Source organism: Aethalodelphis obliquidens, unplaced genomic scaffold (genome assembly GCF_003676395.1).
Source record: "Aethalodelphis obliquidens isolate GAN/ISIS:26980383/991018 unplaced genomic scaffold, ASM367639v1 scaffold11, whole genome shotgun sequence".
NCBI lineage: Eukaryota > Metazoa > Chordata > Mammalia > Artiodactyla > Delphinidae > Aethalodelphis > Aethalodelphis obliquidens.
This window is the reverse complement of record NW_020837955.1, coordinates 14104608-14117891: the sequence shown is the minus strand read 5'-3', so window position 1 is coordinate 14117891 and position 13284 is coordinate 14104608. Positions and strand designations below refer to the sequence as shown.

Genomic DNA, 13284 nt, shown 5'->3' with positions numbered 1-13284 from the left:
CACACACACACACACACACACACACACACACACACACACACACACACTCTCTTTCTCAGTCTTGTTGGATGATTTCTCCTCTTGTCCCCAACCATTAAATTTGTAGCATCCCAAGGCTCTGTCCTTGGAATTTCTTTTCTATCTACATTCACTCCTTTGGTGCTCTCATCCAGTCTCGTTGCATTTAAGTCCAGTCTCACTGAGTTTAAACACCACCTAATGACCCAAATTTGTATCTCCAGCACAGTCTTCTCCCCAGACTTGTATATTCATCTGCTTAATTCAAAATCTCCATGTCAAATAGGCATTTCTTTTCTTTTTTCTTTTTTTCTTTTTTTTGCCACGCTGTGCAGCATGCAGGATCTTAGTTCCCTGACCAGGGATCGAACCTGCGCCCCCTGCAGTGGAAGTGGGGAGTCTTAACCACTGGACCACCAGGGAAATCCCCAAACAGGCATTTCTTATCAAAGGCATCTCAAACTTAAAACATCCAAAACTGAGATCCTGAGCTTCCCACTCAAACATGTTCCTCCTACTTCAGCTTTCCACTTCAGCTCAAGGCCACTCCATCCTTCTCGTTTTTGGAAGGCCCAAAACCTTGGAAACAAATTTCCTTCTCTCTTTGTTTTCCATCCGGATCCAGTCAGGAAATACTATCGGCTCTGCCTTCAAAATCCAATCACTTCTTGGGAGAGTTCCCAAGAGGGTAGAGTAGGAAGCTTATATCTTCTCATAGGCACACCAAAATTACAACTATTTACAGAGCAACTATTGATGAGAAAGACCAGAACCTACCGGAAAAGATATAAAGAAGGAACTACAATGAGATGGGCAGGAGGGGCAGAGGCACAGTACAGTCAAGACCCATATCCCCAGGTGGGTGACCCCCCAAAGGAAAGAATAATTACAATTGCAGAGGTTCTCCCCAAAAAGCGAGGGTCTGAGCCCCACATGGGGCACCTCAGCCCTAGGGTCCTGCACAAGGAAGTCGAGTCCCCAGAACGTTTGGCTTTGAAGGCCAATGGGACATACTTTTGGGAGACCCAGAGAGCTATGGGAAACGGAGACTCCATTCTTAAAGGGCTCACACAAAATCTCACACGCTCCAGGAACCAGGGCAGAAGCAGTCATCTGAAAGGAACCTGGCTCAGACCCACCTGATGATCTTGGAGAGTCTCCCAGAGAGGCAGGAGGCAACTGGAGCTCACCCTGGGGGCACAGGCACTGGCAGCAGGCATTTTTTGGAGCTCGTTCTACTGTGTGGACACAGGTGCTAGCAAGCTCCATTTTGGAATCCTCCCTCTACCTTATTAGTCTTGGGACCTAGCCCCAGCCCCGCTCACCAGCCAGTAAGCACCAGTACTGGGATGCCTTGGGCCAAGCAACTAGCCAGGCCGGGACACAGCCCCACCCACAGCAGGCAGGCTGCCTTAAGATTCCCTGAGCCCAGAGCCATCCCTGGACACAGCCCTGTCCACAGAGGGCCCAGAACCTAGCCTCACACACCAGTGTGCAGGCACCAGCCCCAGGATACCCCGGGCCCTGGCCCCACCCACCAGCGGGCAGACACCAGCCCCAGGACAACCGCAGCCCTGCATCCTGCCATGGAAGGACCCAGCCCACCACCAGCAGGTAGGCACCAACCCCAGGACCTACTGGGCCCCAGCTCTGCCCACCAGCAGATCAACACCAGCTCTGAGGCAAGTTGAGCCCCTCAGCCAGCCACACTGAGATGGGGCCTCACTTACCAGCAGGCCAACACAAACTCCAGTACATCCCAGATCATGCAGCCAGCTGTGCCAGGAACTGGCCCCACCCACCAGCAGTCCAACACCTGTGCTTGGACCCCTGGGCTCTGGAGCCAGAGACTCTAGGACCCGGCTCTGCCCACCAGTGGGCCAGCAGCAGCCCTGGGACTCCCTGAGATCCAGCCCCACCCACGAGCAGGCTGACACCAGCTTCAGGACCCCCAGGGCCCTGTAGCCAGAGACCTTGAGACATGGGTCCACCCACCAGTGGGCCAACATTATCCCTGGGATCCCCTGGGCTCTAGCCCCACCCACCATCAGATCAACACCAGCTCTGAGATACCTTGAATTACTCAGCCAGCTGCCCCAGGTTCAGCTCCACTCACCAGCAGGCCAGCACCAGCTTTAGGGCACCCCAGAACCCACAGCTAGCCATGTCAAGAACAAGCTCCACCCACCACCAGGCCAACACTAGATTAGGGAACCCTGAGGCCACAACCACCACCCCAGAACCTGGCTCTGCCCACCAGTGAGCCAGCGCTAGCCTTGAGACCCCTGGGGTTCTTCAGGCAGCTGCCTCGTGACCCAACCCCAGCAACCAGCAGCTAGCAGCCCCCACACAAGGCAGGACCTGGCAACCAAACAGACTGGGGGCCAGCCACACCTACCAGACCATCCACAGCAGTCAGCCTGCCGCAACAGAAGGACTCAGCCCACATGGGAGCACCCCTAGAGCATATAGCTTTGGTGACCAGAGGGGAGTGTGCTGCTGGGACTCATAGGACATCTGCTACAAAAGGTCACTTCTCTAAGGTTGGGAAATATAACCAACCTGCCAGAAACATAGAAATAAAAACAGCAACTTAGGCAAAATGAGGTGACAGAGGAACATGTTCCAAAGGAAGAAACAAGATAAAATCCCAGAAGAAAAACTAAGTGAAGTGGAGATAGGCAACCTATCCAATAAAGAATTCAAGGTAATGATTATAAAGATCAAAGAACTCAGGAGAAGAATGGATGAACAGAGTGAGAAGTTAGAAGTTTTTAACAGAGAGAAAATAAAAATAAGAACCAAACAGAGATGAAGAATACAATAACTGAAATGAAAAATACACTACAAGGAATCAACAACAGACTAAATGATATAGAGGAATGGATCAGCGAACCAGAAGACAGAGTAGAGGAAATCACTGATGCTGAACAGAAAAAGGAATAAAAAGAAATGAGGAAAGTTTAAGAGACCTCTAAGGTTATATCAAGCATAATCAGCTGACTTTTCAGTAGAAACTCTGCAGGCCAGAAGACAGTGGCACAATATATTTAAAGTAATGAAAGGGAAAAACTTACAACCAAGAATACTCTACTCAGCAAGGCTTTTGCTCAGATTTAATGAAGAGATCAAAAGTTTCATAGACAAGCAAAAACTAAAAGAGTTCAGTGCAACCAAACCAGTTTTACAAGAAATGTTAAAGGGACTTCTCTAAGACAGAAGAAAAGGCCACAACTAAAGACATGAAAATTACAAAAGGAAAAAGCTCATCAGTAAAGGCAAATATACAGTAAAGGTAGTAAGTCAACCACATACAAAGCTAGTAGAAAAGTTCTAAGACAAAAGTGGTAAAATCATCTATATCTGCAATAAGCAGTTAAGGGATACACAAAAGAGAAATATGTAAAATATGTTGTCAAAAATAGTAATCATGCTCAACATTGTTAATCATCAGAGAAATGCAAATCAAAACCACAACAAGATACTACCTCACACCTGTTAGAATGGCTATCATCAAAAAGAACACAACTAACAAATGTTGGCGAGGATGTGGAGAAAAGGAACCCTTGTACAGTGTTGTTGGGAATATAAGTTGGTGCAGCCACTACAGAACAATATGAAGGTTCCTCAAAAAACTAAAAATAGAACTACCATATGATCCAGCAATTCCACTCCTGTGTATATATCCAAAGAAAACAAAAACACAAATTCAAGAAAAAGATACATGCACCCGCATTGGTCACAGCAGCATTATTTACAACAGCCAAGATATGGAAGCAACCTAAGTGTCCATCAACAGATGAATGGATAAAGAACATGTGGTATATATATATACAATGGAATACTACTCAGCCATAAAAAAGAATGAAATTTTGCCATTTGTAACAACATAGATGGGTATTATGCTTAGTGAAATAAGTCAGACAGAGAAAGACAAATACCGTATGTTATCACTTATATGTGGAATCTAAAAAATAAAACAAATGAATGAATGTAACAAAACAGAAACAGACTCACAGACATAGAGAAAAAACTAGTGGTTACCAGTGGGGAGAGGGAAGGGGGAGGAGCAAGATAGGGGCAGGGCATTAAGAGATACAAACTACTACGTATAAAATAAATAAGCTACAAGGATATATTGTACAGCACAGGGAATATAGCCCATATTTTATAATAACTTTAAATAGAGTATAATCTATAAAAATTTTGAATCACTGTGCTATATACTCAAAAGTAATATAATATCGTAAATCAACTCTACCTCTATTTTTAAAAATCCAATCACTTCTCACAACTTCTACTGCTACCACCTAGGACTAGACACAATCATTTCTTACTGGTATTATTGAAGTAGTTTCCCAACTGATCTCTCTCTTCTACCCTTGCCCCCTTTCCGTCTATTCTCCACATAGTAGCCACGGGGAGCCTATCAAAATGTGAACTGGATCCAGTCACTACTCTGCTCAAAACGCACAGTGGTTTCCCATTTCACTATAAGGAAAGCCAAAGGTTAACAATGGCCTGCAAGACCCTAGACAGTCTGTTTAGTTCAAATCCACCTCTCAGCTCTCACCTCCCGCATCTTTTTTTTCCCTTTTTTTTTTGGCCGCACAGCATGTGGGATCTTATTTCCTGACCAGGAATCAAACCCACACCCGTGCATTTGAAGCATGGAGCCTTAACCACTGGACCGCCAGGGAAGTCCCTCAGCTCTCACCTCCTTGTCACCTCTCTTCAACTCAGCCACACTGGCTTCTTTGCTCTTCCTTAAACACTTAATTTCTCTGCAGGACTTTGTATTTGCTGGCCTCGCCACCTGGAACATTCTTCCCAGAGAGCGCCACATGCTGGCCTGCTTTACCTCTTTAAGGTCTTTCTTCCCAATCACCTTCTATTTTACCACCCTATGTAAAATTGTAACCTCCCAATACTTCTCAACCCCCTTTCCTGCTTTGATTTTTTCTTAGTACTTATCACTAACATACCATACATCTTACTTTTTTTTTTTTGATGATTATCTGTCTGCCCTCACCCCACCCCTCCACCCAGAACATAAACCCTGTGAAGTTAAGGATTTTGTTTTGCTTTCCACTGTATCCTCAGTGCCTAAAACAGTGCTTGACATATACTCTTTGCTCAATAAATATTTGTTAATGAATGAGTCCATCTCCCTTCCATTGGCTCTTTTGGGGGTTTTTTGGCCGCACTGCGCAGCTTGCAGGATCTTTAGTTTCCTGACCAGGGATTGAACCTGGGTCTGGCAGTGAAAGCACGGAGTCCTAAACCACTGGACCGCCAGGGAATCCCCCCTGTTGGCTCTTATCCTTCAAACATCATCAAGTCCACTCTAGTCTGCAACATTCTTCCCTTGATCCAACTCATCCCTCACGTCAGCTCTCTCTTTCCCTCCACCACCTCACTTCTTGAGTTATCCAATAAGCTCATTGTTCCTACTTTCTGCTAACTTCTGCTGTTTAACCTCTTAATATTCTACTAAGTCTGTTTTCACCAAGGATATTTATAAGCTCCAAATTCTCAAACCCAATCACCACATCTCTCCCACTATAAAATGTACCATTAGAGTTTTAAGGGTTTTTGCTGGAGGGATTAAGGGTCTGTGGGTAGGAAATATTATAAAGTGCATCCCAATTCCCAAAAACATTACACTGTGGGGCAGGGGTAGAGGGCAGGGGTGGGAGGTGCTCGAAGAATAGAAAATACGATACCTCTTCTCATTCTCCTTCTTGTCTAATCTGCAGCTTTGGCACTTCTTCTAGAAACTTTGGTCTCAAAACACACTCTCCCGGGCTTCCCTGGTGGTGCAGTGGTTGGGAGTCCGCCTGTCGGTGCAGGGGACATGGGTTCGTGCCCCGGTCCGGGAAGATCCCACATGCCGCGGAGTGGCTGGGCCCGTGAGCCATGGCCGCTGAGCCTGCGCGTACGAAGCCTATGCTCCGCAACGGGAGAGGCCACAACAGTGAGAGGCCCGCGTACCGCAAAAAAAAAAAAAAAAAAACAAAACAAAAAACCACACTCTCCCTTGGCTACTGGGTTCAGACTCTCCTTGGCTTTCTCTTACCTTTTTAGGTTTTCTTTCTGAATCTCTCTTCTTAAGGCATTTCTTTTCCCATCCCTTTATTGTTGGTGTTTCCTTGGGTTCCATTCTTTATCTCTTCTGTTTTCATTCCCTATACTTTCTTTTCTTTTTTTGTTTTTAGCATAATTGTTTTATTTTTTAACATCTTTATTGGAGTATAATTGATTTACAATGTTGTGTTAGTTTCTGCTGTATAACAATCATCCCCTATACTTTCCAGGGTAACTCATACTTTAAATGCTCATATTTTCAACTATTGACTCCATGCTCCAACTCTAACTCCCATTATCTCTTGATTTTGGCCAGACCTCTCCAAGCTCTACATCCACATTTCCAGCAACCAACAGAATATCTCTGCCTTGATATCTTATAAGCATCTCTTATTTAGCATGTGCCAGGATAAACTTATTATCTCCCTCCTCCCCTGCCAAATCCACTCTCCCTCCCTTATTCCCAGTCTTATTCATAAATATTAATCCAATCATCTAAAGCTAAACTTGAGAATAAATCTTAACATCTCCTCCTCCTTCCTTCCCAACAAACCACCTAGCCCTCTACCTCAAACTCTACCTCATAAATATTGTTTAAATCCAGCTCCTCTCATCCATCCCTCTCCCCCACCCACCCACCATCAATGCCTTAGTGCAGGTCCCCATCATCTCTCACCCACTGGACTATTGCAAAAGCCCAATACTAGTTTCTTCCCATTGCTCACCAACTTCTTGGTTCATTCCTGCCCGAGTGATCTCACAGAGCCAAGTCTTAGGACCACTAAGTATGATGACAGCATAAGTGAAAATACTTTGCCACACTGTCCCACATTCTTGTGAAAATCTATATCTGTATCCTAAAAGAAATGATATTTTTTCCTCAAATGAAACGTCAGTGCATTAGCATTAAGAAATGACGCTAATGGCCAGCATCACCTCTTCTGAGACAAGGCAGCATGAGGGAGGCAAGTAAGCAGAGGCCTCAGCTGGCCCACCTAACACTCATTAACTTGGGATCAACAAAAGCGCACTGTGGGAGAAGAGAAGCATGGTGTAACAGGAGGGGCACAGGAAACACTTTGGGAAGTCCCGGGTTTGTTGTTTTGTCTTGCTTTGTTTTGCTTGTTTGTGTGTTTATTTTTGCCTCTGTGAACTGATAAGCTCACTCTACCATGAGTATAAAGAGACTTAGAACTGATCTCCAACCAAAGACATTACTTGGGCAAGGTGCTAAGCAGTGGCGCAGGAGCTCACTCCGCAGTTTAATGAAGGTTTGCTCTCAGTGGGAAAGGGGCAAAGGCAAGAAAATGGGCCCAGAGAAGGGTCCTTCCTGAATGCCTTTATGTCTCTGGACAAAAATACTGACAGAATCCTGAGAGCCCTAGCCTCTCTATCCTCTGAAACATGACTCTATGGCAACAGGACTGTTGCCTTCTTTCCTGGATCCCAGTGAGCTTTCTTGGGTAGAGGACTGAGATGTCTTCCCACACATAGAAGGGGATGTTGCATTTGGTGATTGCATTATTCTAGGATCCCAACGGAATCTAAGGGAGCAAAGGGTAGACCAGGCATTCCCCATCTCTAACAGTGAACTGGGATGAATCTCCCCTAGTGCTTCCTTAAATTCTTTTTAGAATAAGATGAAAAACACATAACATTCATTTGTGCACCCCTACAGAAGGTATCTCTTTTCTTTCAAGGATAAGGCCTTAGATTAAATAAATTTTGCAATAAGTAGAAAGAATGGTAGAGGAAAAGCTTGCTTCCAAAATAGATATGATGCAGGAAAGAGAGGGAAATCTTTATTTATTTTTTGGTTAGATATAAGAGGATGTTGGTCTGAGAAGAGAACAGATTAGGATAAAAGATTTCATGGAAACTAAAAATACTGCAGCTGAATGAAAGTTTATACTACAAATAATTAAGGAAAACTGAATCAGTGATGTAGAGAATATTAGGAAAATATTGTCAATACAAAGGAAAATAAAGAAAGGAAAGGAAAGAAAGAAGGAAGAAAGGAGAGAGAGAGGGAAAGAAAGAGTGAGACAGAGGGGGGGGGGGGGGGGAGGGAAGAAAGGGAGAGATAAACGGATGGAGTAAGTTCAGAGATAAGAGATCCAAATAATAGGTCCCTGAAGAAGAAAAGCAAGCAAACAGAGTAGGAGCACTGATTAAAGTTATGAAAAGAGAAATCCTTCTTGCCCCTAAAGAAGTCCTGAATTTGGAAATCAAAAGGGTTTACCACATTCTAAGCAAAATCAATGAAAGGAAGTCTATACTCAGTTGTCTCACTGTGAAAATGTCAGGAATAGAGAACAGAAAAATGTTCAGGCTGAAAAAGTGTCCTCAAAGTACTTCACAGCATCAAACTTCTCAAGACAATGCGAGCATATTTCCAATTACTTGAGGGGGATAAGCTATCTATATTTAGACAAGTTGTCACTCTCTTACCACACTGATGCCCTTTCTAAAAAATTACTTTCATATGCACCAGATCATTTTGACAGGAACAAAAATTAAGAACTCAAAAATGGGGCAAGTCATAGTGAGAAAAGAACTATATTAAAGTTAATTAAATGCATGCTAACGGGTACAGGGTTTCCTCTTGTGGTGATAAAATGTTCTAAAATTGATTGCAGTGATGGCCGCACGATTCTGTGACTATGTTTAAAAACAATGAATTGTAAACTTTAAGCAGGTTAATTATATGGTATGTGAATTATATCTCAAAATAATAGTAAGATCAACAACTATGGGTTCAAATCTCAACCTCAGCACTTACCAATTGAGAGACTTTAGGTAGGTCACTTAACTACTCATTCCTTGGTTTCTCATTTGTAAGACAGGGACAGTATCAACTTCAAACAGTTGTTTGAGAACTGAGTTAACATCTGTAAGTTGACTGGAACAACACGTGGCTCAATACACACTACAAACCTGTAGATTAACTAACTAAACCATCACCACTTCCATGTATTGAACACTTACTCTGTTAGTTTCCTACAGCTGCCATAACAAATTACCACAAACCCATTGGCTTAAAACAATACACATTTACTCTTACAGTTCTGAAGTTCCAAGTTCAAAGTCTGAAATCAATTTCACTGGACTGAAATCAAGGTGTGGGCAGGGCTACTCTTCCTTTTCCATCTGCTTGATGGCATTCCATGCATTCCGCATTCCACATTCCTTGGCTTGTGGACCTCTCCTCCATATTCAAAGCCAGTAGCACAGTATCTTGCTACAGTGGTTGCCTTGCCTTCTTCTGTGTCAGGTCTCCCTCCTCCTCCCTCTTATAAGACCATCTGTGATTATCCAGGATCTCCCCAGTTTAAATTCCTTAATTGAATCACATCTGCAAAGACTCTTTCTGTATAAGGTAACATTCATAAATTCTGGGGATTCAGAGCTGTAATCTTTGCAGGCTACCACTGTTACTATATCAACCAAAAACGAAGAAAAAGAAAATAAATCTACGAAAAAGCCCTAACGATTATTTGTAAGTACACCAAAATAAAGCAATAAAAAAGAAGACATTAAGCAAAAGATGGTATCAAGAACATTTCACACAGCTTAAATTAGAAAATATGAGTACTGCACTATTACTTTCTATTTACCAACCTTTGTTCACTGGAAACTTTTCGAGTCCTCCCTACCCTGCCTTTTCAGTTCAGTGCCTAAAAAGTTATTTTGCTGATGACACACTGCTTCAGATGTCTTTTGTGCATATGTCTGAGTCTTTATCCACTTGAGCAATACTGTTTCAATTTTATAGTTCAGAGATTCTGACCCTCACCTCCTATATCCTGCCAACCAGACCCACCTCCTGGCTCTGGCCTCCTGGGGCCTGCCATGATTATTTGGGAGGGAAAGACTTGGTAATTTTCACTCACACCATACTACAATACTTCCTAAAGTTATATAGCCATACAAGGTTCAGCTGCCTAAGATGCTGAGAACTTTATCTCATCTTCTTTCATCTTTCTCAAGACTTTATTGACTTACTCCTTCTCCGCATCTATTTTACTTCCTTTTATAGTCCCAACTCTCTATCACTGCCCCCCACCCTTTTCTAATAAGCCACAATAAAAAGTTATTCACAGCTCATTCTTTTTCCTGGAATTAAAATTCTCATAGGTAACAATAAAAGTATACAAAAGTAAATGCAGATGTACTACAATTTCACATAGGAGAATATTATGGTTGAGGAGGGATTACCATATACTTGAAATGACTGGATAGATTTACAAATATCCAATTTTATATCTTAAAAACAGAATATATCTTATTCACAAGTGTTCACATTTATAAAAATTCACTACATGCTTAGGCATAAAGAAACCTCAGAAATACTAAAGCCATATTCTCTAATCATTGTGAAATAAAATGAAAAATTAATGGTTTAAACAAAAATGACAATTACCTGGAACTTTCAAAAAATTATCCTGGGTTAAAGAGACAATAAATGTAATATCAAACTTTTTTGAAAATATAACACCACAGATAAAAATGTATTGGATCTATTCATAGCTGTAAGTCTCTGTATAAAAACACTAAGGTTTTGGAAAAACTGTTGCAAATATAGTAGAAAAACCTGAATATCTTTATTTTATCAAGAGCTCACATAAATTAATTTAAAACATAAAATCCAATAAGTAATAAACAGGCAACGGATGTAAACAGTATACAAAAGAAGAAGCACATTATGTGAAAAATGTCAAATTCACCAGTAATTAAACAAACTAAAACAACATAAAAGTGGACACGATTATTTAAAGAAAAAAACAAAACAAAACACCTAAGTTGTCAGGGATGCAGCAAAACAGGAACTCCTCGTGGGAGCATGAAGGGTCCATCCTTTGGTAAAGCAACTTGTTAATAGTAATCAAGAACTTTAAAAAACATTTACAAATTTTAATCCAATAATTCTACTTCTGGGATTCTATCCTCAGCATGCATCCCTACATATGGAAAAACTTCACTCACAAAGATGTTTATTGGAAATGGGAACAACCTAAATGTTCAATAACAGGGACACTTAAAAAAAACTATGTGACTATAAAAATTATGCTAACGAAGACTATGCTATAAGGTGGAAAATACTTGTGCTTCACTGCTACACTGAAAGTCAGGCTTTAAAACTGTATGTATAGCCTAACAATCACAATGTCACCTCGTAATTTTTCAAGGTTGTAGTCAAATAAGTGCTAAAAAAGAGAAACAACCCAGGCATAGAAAAAGGAACTACAAGGAAATACACCAAAATATTGTCATGAGCGATTGTTTTTCTTTCTCCTCTAATCCATATTTCATGTCTTCTTTAATGAGTATATGCCATATTACTTATATCTTCACAGACAGAAAGAAATTGTCCACATCCTCCTTATGGATCAGAAGGAAACACCTTTTGTGTGTGTGTGTGTGTGTGTGTTACGTGGGCCTCTCACTGTTGTGGTCTCTCCTGTTGTGGAGCACAGGCTCCGGACGCGCAGCCTCAGCAGCCACGGCTCACGGGCCTAGCCGCTCCGTGGCATGCGGGATCCTCGCGGACTGGGGCACGAACCTGCGTCCCCTGCATCAGCAGGCGGACTCTCAACCACTGCGCCACCAGGGAAGCCCAGGAAACACCTTTTTACGTAGGGCATGTACTGCCATTGTTCCTGGGTCTCTAAATTCATTTTGATACTCTAGCACAAAAACTGTGGGATGGAAGTATGTTAGGCAAACTCCCTCTTGCCTTCTCTACTCCAACGACTTCTTTTTTCCTTATGATTCCCTCAATTTTCCAAAACCAAAGAAATCCTATCGGTCCTCTCTGCATTCACTATCCTCCTTTGCGTCTGGGATCATTCTCACCTCACTTCTGCAGTGCAGACAGTGCCCCCCTGGCACGCTGCTCCCAGTCTCAGAGTCCTGAATCCTTGCTAGCCCCAGCTCTCGGGCACTCCAAACACCCAGCAAAGGGTTCTGGGGCAACCAAATGTTCTGTTCCAGTACTTCTCAGGTTGGAGGAAGGGAATGAAAGCAGCATAAGGAATCTTGGAGCCGTAGAGAAAAGCTGGGAGATGTTTAGGAAATCCAACAAAGGGCCTTTATGTGCAATTACAGATTGTATGTGATAAAGATTCAGATTTGTTTCTTGTATGGCAAAATTCTAGGACATATGTTTACTGAAAGAACAAAGGAATGCATGAATTAGGTTTCCCATCATCCTGCAATGACATAACTGATCAGTGACTCAAAGTGGTAGCTTCAGAGGAGGGGGCGGGGCAGGGAGCACTGGGGAAGGGAGGGCTTGGTTGTTTGGTACCAAAATAAGCCCTGACACTATGGCTTGCAATGACACTATGACATGGCTAGTCGAAGTGTGGCCTATGTAGGGGCAGCATTACTAACACCTGGGAGCTTGCTAGAAATGCACAATCTCAGACCCCACTCCAGAGCTGCGGGATCAGAATCTGCATTTTAACAAGATCCCCAATGATGCACATGCATATCGAAGTTTAAGAAATACTGCCTCCGAACACACACACACGTTCACCAAGACAAAGGCAGTGCCTCTGCTCATCTGCACTTCCATCAAACCTTCAAGAGGTTTGATGATTCTTCACCACAAGGGCTGCCCTCAACTTTGGCCTCCCTCCAAACTTTTCAGGGAATGGAGCTCACAAGGAACAGACCCGATGGGATGTGCCCCAGTCCTCACCTTCACTCTGCATAGGCAGGTGGAATTAAACAGTAATGCCCTTCGGCACAACCACTGGTTATGGAGTGCAGAAGCAACCATAAAGACAACACAAGGGAGAAAATACTCTTAAAATACGGTTTGGCCAAGTAAAAGCAAGACCAATCACTGCCATTTGTAAAAAACTGTTTACCACATGTGCCCAATGACCATGCAAGACAATCATGATTAAAGAAATCATTTAATATGCACCTGTTGACTTTGTAAAGGTTTATTAGATTACAGGACTGGTAATCCCAAACTCATAATCAAGGCTAAACTTTGGACTTCTGCCTGCAAATCTCCAGGATGAACATGTAAATAGGTTCCCTACTTGGAACCTGGAAAAAAGTGAAAAAAGCTTTTTATTCTTAAATCTAGGCTGCAGTTTTGGTAAAAGAGAAAGGTCTTTAAGCACTGCTGGGATGTGGAAGGGCTTATTGTGGGCACCAGAC

General features: G+C 42.7%; 1 protein-coding gene across 5 annotated transcripts in view; it reads right to left on the bottom strand.

Moving 5' to 3' along the window:
• Positions 1-13284, bottom strand: part of ENTPD1 (ectonucleoside triphosphate diphosphohydrolase 1) — a 112267-nt gene that overhangs the window by 69447 nt on the left and 29536 nt on the right. The window lies entirely within an intron of this gene.